The sequence below is a fragment of the Marmota flaviventris genome, chromosome 1 (genome assembly GCF_047511675.1).
Source record: "Marmota flaviventris isolate mMarFla1 chromosome 1, mMarFla1.hap1, whole genome shotgun sequence".
Taxonomy (NCBI): Eukaryota; Metazoa; Chordata; class Mammalia; order Rodentia; family Sciuridae; genus Marmota; species Marmota flaviventris.
The window spans coordinates 101,763,810-101,771,076 of NC_092498.1; positions in this window are offsets into that span (position 1 = coordinate 101,763,810).

The window sequence follows — 7,267 nt, forward strand, 5'->3', positions numbered from 1 at the left end:
ATGTAAATTAGGTCCCCATGGAATTCGCCCTTAAGTCTGGTAGGAGCCCTGTGGCGGTCCAGAGTTCCGTTCCAGAGGCCCCGCCTCTATGCAAATAACCACCAAGGGCACGCCTTCTATTTAAATTACCCTCCCGGAAGGCCCCGATTTGCTTTGCAGGCCAAGGGGCGGGGAGGCTCGCCGCAACCGGAAGCGTGAGCCTTATCCTTTTCTGGAGCGGGACCTTGTTCTCGGAGTGGGCGGGGCTGGGCAGGGCTCAGGACCCACGTGTGCCCCGGATGGGTGGGACTTCAGGACCGTGCCGCCTGCAGGGTCCACGTGTGCTCGTGAGGTAGCAGCGGAAAGTTTTCTAGCGGAATGCTGTTGAGACAACTGGCTGGCCACTTGGAAAAGTGGAAATTGGCGCTCTCCCTCACTGCTTAACACCAAATAAATTCCACATGGATCAAACATTTAAATCTGAAAAAGAAACCAAAACCGTTCTTGAAAAAATATCAATGTTTTTATGATCTAAGTATTGTAGTTAACTTGAAAATACTAAAGCAAAAAAAAAAGAAAAAAAAGAGAAAGGGCTAACTGGACTACATGCAAATTTAAAATGTGTTTAAAAATTAAAGCAAAATGAGGGAAGCGTGATATTTTTAAATTAAGACTGATTCTCATAATTATAAATCGAAAAAAATGCTAAAGCAAAAAAAGGGCGGGGGTGAATAACATTACCCACAGATAAACAAGAAAGAGACAATGATCTAATAGAAGAATTGGCAAAGAAACACAATTGAGTAATTCTCTCATACAATTATGACCAAATCTCCAAACCTGTTCAGACACTAGAGAAGTGCAAGTTTAGATAAGAATAACTTCACCTGTTGGTTTATCAGATATATAAGAAATTAATGGCATATGTTGAAGGTGCGAGGGGAAATGGCAATTTGTAGAAGAGGCTCTGGAAGCTGAATTAGCAACCAAGAAAATGACAAAACCACACTTGTTTGTGGGGTGGGGGTATCTGAGATTGAACTCAGGGGCACTGAGCCACACAGCCACTGAGCCACATCCAGCCCTATTTTGTATTTTACTTGGGGACAAGGTCTCACTGAGTTGCTTAGCATCTCACTTTTGCTGAGGCGGGCTTTATACTAGCAATCCTCCTGCCTCAGCCTCCTGAGCTCTTGAGTGTGCCCAGCCCAAACTACATGTTGATCCAGCAATTCTTTTCCCTCCTCAACCCTGAACTGTATACTCCTCCAGCCCTGTACTACCAGCCAGTGGCTTTTCTCTCCTCGTTGTCCCCGACCCCTGCCTTTTTTATTATCTTCTATGGGCCCTTTCTCTGCCCCAGTTCTGACTGACTGAGGGCACAGAGCTGAGAGGAAGAGGCTAGTGACTTAGCCCAGTCATCTTTTTGGCCTCCCTCTCCTCTCAGACTCCCCAACACTCACCCATCCAAGCCTACAGAACTTCCTGGAACTTAATCCTTTCACACCACACCACCATGAGAAGACTTGGGTGTGCCCCCTCTCTCCCTACTCCTCTGCTACCAGCAGGGTTAGAGCCCTGTGTCCCACATCTGTGATCCCAGCTCCTCCTCTCCTCAAGGCACAGCTTTGCCTGAAAGTCCCTTCCCACTGTCTGTCCCTCTTTTCTCCTAATGTCCTGTCTGGGCCAGGGTACCTGGGCTCACCTTAGAGCCTTCCTCCTCTCCTGGAGAGGCAAAGGCAATATTTAATAATCCTTCAGACCTGAATATTCAAACTCCTGGGCAACTGTGTACAAATATTTGTGCAAAGAATTCCCTTCAAGTGATGCTAAAAGAAATTGCCTGGCTTAGAAATTGGCCAGGCCCTTGAGTGGTGTCTGCTGCAGACAAGTGTCTGCTGGGACCACATGTGGGCTTACCATTATGAAAACTGTCCATGCCGGGCGATTTGGGTGGTGAAAGAGATGGGAAGGGACACTCATCTGCTCTGCCCTGTACTCCAGGGAGAAGTGGCCTGCCATTGGTGGGGGTGGGGGCAACCGGAGACAGGATTTTCTGCTGCTTATGACTTTTTTTTAAGAGAAGAGAGAGAGAATTTTTTAATATTTATTTTTTAGTTTTCAGTGGACACAACATCTTTTATTTTATTTTTATGTGGTGCTGAGGATCGAACCCAGCGCCCTGCGCATGCCAGACAAGTGAGCTACGCTTGAGCCACATCCCCAGCCCTGCTGCTTATGATTTTAATATATGTGCTGCCAAAGTAAGCACTCTTCTGTTTCTGAGATGATCTCCTGTCTCAGAAATTAAGTGCCCACTCTGTGTTGTAAGTGTTTGGTGAGTGTGGTGTGTTTATTTGTGTGTGTTAGAGAGTAGGAAGGTGTTTCTGGAGAATAAACAGAATAAAGAGCTGAGGGGAAGAGAGGGTGTCAACACAGGAGGGCTCAGGACCTAGCACAAGGGGGATCCATACTCTGGCTGAGAATATACAGGGGCTGGAGGTAGCTTTGGCAACAAGCCAGAAGCAGGACTTGGGGCAAATCAGGGATTGAGTGTGCCCAGGAGGCACCTGGAAGGAGTTGCCTTTCCCAGAGTGTGAACCTTGGGCTATGGGAAAGATCCCACTGAAGGGAGGCTTCAGGTTATCTCTTGCACATGTGAAAATTGTCTTTATGCTTCCATCCTCACCTGGCCTGATCTCTCCATACTGGTCTGTGGTGGTCACTAAGGATAGGCAGTGAGGAGTGGTCTGGAAAGGCAGGGAGCCTGCCTCAGGGGCAGTGATGAGGCATGTCCAGTACAGTACAGCAGGATGTCCCTGAGCATTTCAAATAATCTGATGTTCAGGCCCTCCCCAGGCAGTCTGGTTTAATTGGCCTGGATGTGGCCTGGGCATTGGCATTTAAAAATCTTCCCAGTGACTCTGATATGTGGCCAAGGTGAGACCCCCAACACTCACCCATCCAAGCCTGTGCAGTCACTAGAGAAGTGCAAGTTTAGATAAGAATATCTTCACCTGTTGGTTTATCAGATATATAAGAAATTAATGGCACATGTTGAAGGTGCAAAGGGAAATGGCAACATGATTCTGTTGAATTAGCAACCAAGAAAATGACAAAACCACACTTTTTTGGGAGTGGGAGGTATCTGGGATTGAAGGTGAGATCCAATTGCTCTGGAGGAAAGGACCCCTATAGTTTGGATCTGGAGTGTCCCCAAAAAGCCCATGTGTTAAAGATTTGGTCCTCAGCTTGGCAGCTATAGAAGTGATAGAAACTTTAAGAAGTGATGCTTAGTGAGAGGTCTTAGGTCACTGGGGGCTTGATATTGAAAGAGATTGTGAGTCAGGTGTGGTGGTGCTCACATAATCCTAGCAATTTGGGAAGCTGAGGCAGAACCCTGTCTCAAAAAATAAAAAGGGCCGGGCATGGTAGTGCACACCTATTAATTCCGGTGGCTCAGGAGGCTGAGGCAGGAGGATTGCAAGTTCAAAGCCAGCCTCAGCAACAACAAGGTGCTAAACAACTGGGTGAGACCCTGTCTCTAAATAAAATACAATATAGAGCTGAGGATGTGGCTCAGTGGTTGAGTGCCCCTGAGTTCAACCCTTGGTTCCCAAACATACATACATACATACATACATATTTTTAAAAATAAATAAAAAGGGCTAGGGGTGAGGCTGAGGAAGAACTCTTGCCTAGCATGTGTGAGGCATGGGTTCGATCGTTAGCACCACATAAAAATAAACAAATAAAATAAGGGTGTTGTGTCCATCTACAACTACAAAAAAACATTTTTTTAAAGGGCTAGGGGTGTAGATCAGTAATAGAGTACCCCTGGGAAAAAAAGGAAGGAAAGAAGGAAGAAGAGGGAAGAAAGGAAAGGAAAGAAAGGTCTTGTGGGGTTTTAGTCTCTTTTTACACTCGCATATTTATTCTTATCCTCCCCGCCAACCTCCATCCCCTTTCTCTCTCCATCTCTTTCTCTGATTCCTGGCTGCTTGCTCCACATGTGCTCACTTGTGATGTACTACCTCAACATAGGCCCAAAAGCCCTGAAAGCAATACAGCCAACAGACCAGGGACTGAAACCTCCAAAAGTGTGAGCTAAAATAAACCTTGTTTATTTATTAGTTGATTATCTCAGGTGTTTTTGGTTTTGTCTTGTTTTGTTGTTTTGAGACAGAGTCTCACTAAGTTGTTAAAACTAGCCTCAAACTTGCAATCCTCCTGCCTCAGTTTCCAGAGTCACTGGGATTACAGGTTAATGCCATCACTCCTGGCTCAGCTATTTTGTTATGGTAACAGAAAGCTGACTAGCACAGGGCTCTTCAGGGAGAGGAAGACATTGACAACAAGTTTACATGTATAAAAATAAAAGCTGGAAACCACTTAAGTATCTAATAGCTAAGGACTATGCTATGTCCACATCACAGAATACTATGGAGCCATTAAACATGATTCTGTGCAGTTTTACTCATAATCTCCAAAAAAACTGTAAACACCCCAAGTGTTCTTTGGGAACAACTTCACACACTGATCCATCCATACCAAGGAATACTAGGCAGCCTTGAGATGACAGGGATACTGGTACAACCGTCTTGGATGAGATTCAGGTGTCTTATGTTAAGTGAGAAGAACCATCTACAGTAGGCTCTGATCCTGTGAATAAGAGAGTCTGGAAAAGGAAAAGCTGTGGGGCAGAAAACAGACCAATGATTGGCCGGGGTTGGAGGTGGAGGCAGATAGATGTTGACTGAAAAGAGCCCTGAGGGAATTTGAGAGTGATGGAATGTTTCTTTGCTATGGTGGAGGTTCCAGAACTGTGTTTGTCAAACTCATAATTATGCACTAAAATGGGTGCATTTTCCAGTGTGACAACCTCAATAAGCCTGGCTTTTCAAAACTGGTGCTGTACAGCCATATTCACTGCCATGAAAAGATACATGAGATACTGCCTGATATTATTCCTGATGAAAACAGACAGCTGTGTGTATAACGTGAAGCCATATTTCTAAAATCCTCTTTCTGTATATGTGACATACATGAAAAATAGAGTGGCAACATGGCCAAGAAAATGTTTGTGAAGGTTAGTGAGATTGCGAGTGATCTAAAAGTTTTTCATTTTGGTTGTTCTTTCTAAACTTTCTATACTTGTAATCCCAGTGACTCAGGAGGCTCAGGCAGGAGGATTCCAAGTTTGAGATCAGCCTCAGCAACTTTGCAAGGGCCTAAGCAATTTAGTCAGAACTTGTCTCAAATTAAAAAATAGAAGGGACTGAGGATATGGCTCAGTGGCTGCATTTAACCCCTGGGTTCAATCCCAAGTACCAAAATAAATAAAATAAAATTCCTACAAAGGGGGCATATTACTTGGAAGGAAGAAAGGAGGGAGGGAAGTAAGGAAGAAAAACAAATTTCCAACCTCATTTTGTAAATGAAGAACCTCCTAGCCTAAGGCCAATCGTTATTTCTGGGGCTGTGTGAAATGCCAATCTCTGCTTGCATATTTTTCCCCAGAAACAAAGCCTAGGGAAGTTTTGCAAGACAGGGGAGATGGCCCAAGGAAGGCAGGCCTAGGTAGTGGGCAGGGCTACAACAAGGATGGGTGGATAGGTAGGGTCTCCTCTCCTCTCCTCTGCTCCCTGGACTGTCAGGACTAGTAGGAAGTAAGAACTTCAGGCTCTATCAATGAACATGACTTGGGGGCTCCAGTATAAACCCCAGCTTCCTCCCCCTTCTCTTCCAACATCAGGGAGTCTGTTCAGACCTCCTGACTGGGCTCTGCTGGCTACCCTGAGGGTTGCTATCTGTCTGCTGTTTCCCAGCCATGGCTATTCCGGTGCATGTTTTGGATTATTTTTGCCCAGATGTATGAGTTTGTGTTTTTCCAAGATGAATCTCATCTGGCTATTTCCTGTTCCAACTTTCAGCTCTAGAGAGGTCCATAGGGGTGACTTTTCAGTACTTGTAACCTTTTAAAGCCCCCTCCCCAGGCACCTCGCTCCAGATTCACTTCAGTGCTGTGTTCGGCCTATTTGGAGGCCTGAGGAACCAGGACTCTGCCCTGCTCTGGGGCCCACCTCCTGTCTTGATCACCTCTTCCCTACAGGCTGCTTGCCAGCAGCACTTGGAAAGTGCGTGGCCAAACTGCTGATGTCGCTGGACCCAAGCTCCTGAGGGCTGTTGGCCCTAGTAGTGCTGGCCCGGGCCATCTCTGAGCTATTCGGCACATAGCTGTGGTTAGGGTAAACTGGTATACTCCTGTCTTGTGACTGCTGTGACAGATTATCACAAACTCGCAGACTTGAAACAACAGAAATTTATTCTGTCCCAGTTTCTGAGGCCAGAAGTAAAAAATCTAGGAATCAGCCGGGCCATGCTCCCTGCATTCTCCAGAGAAGGAGACTCTTCTGCTACCTTTGATGGCCCCCTTCTCCTTGGGTCTCTGTCTGTGTGTCCCTACTCTTCTTATAAAGAAACTGGTCATTGAATTTAGGCCATCCTAATTTAGGATAATCTTATCTCAAGATTCTTTTCTTAATTACATCCGCAAAGACCCTTATTCCAAATAAGGTCCGATGCTGAAGTTCTGAGTGGATATAAATTTGGTGAGAGGGAACTTTTCAACCTGCTACCCTGGGCCCAGTTTTACCCGTCTTCCCAGTAGAACTGGGGTGATATCCTCGGGATTTAGATTTTTGACAGTAGATGTGCTAGTGTTGGGACTGTGGACTGCATAAGGACTGGTTGGTTATGTGACAAATATAGATGCTTTATTTTTAAGAAACTATTACTGCCTTTTAAGGAAGGTATGTGTCTGTTTGCTTCATGGACAGGCTCCATGTAAAAACGGGGTGGGGAATTGGAGGGCTGGGATAGGATCCAAGTGTGAAGACTGTGATGGAGGAGCAAAGGAGAATTTTCACTCCTTTCTATCCACAGATTTGGCCAGAGAACAGTGAAGAAGGGATGGAACCTTAAAATGAAGGCTGGCTCTTTAGGGCTGGGAATATAGCTCAGTGGTAGAGTGTTTGCTTTAGCAAGCACAAGTCCCTGGGTTCAATACCCAGCACGTAATAATAATAATAATAGAGGCACTTTGGGTTTCTTTAGCCAATCAGTCCAGGCTCAGCCAACAGTTGAGGCATGGTTGGCAATGGAGAAGGACCATATATCTCACATAAGTGATTTAAACACTGGCTAGTGGGGCTGAGGATATAGCTCAGTGGCAGAACACTTGCCTAGCATACATGAGGCCCTGGGTTCAATCCTTAGCCCTGCAAAA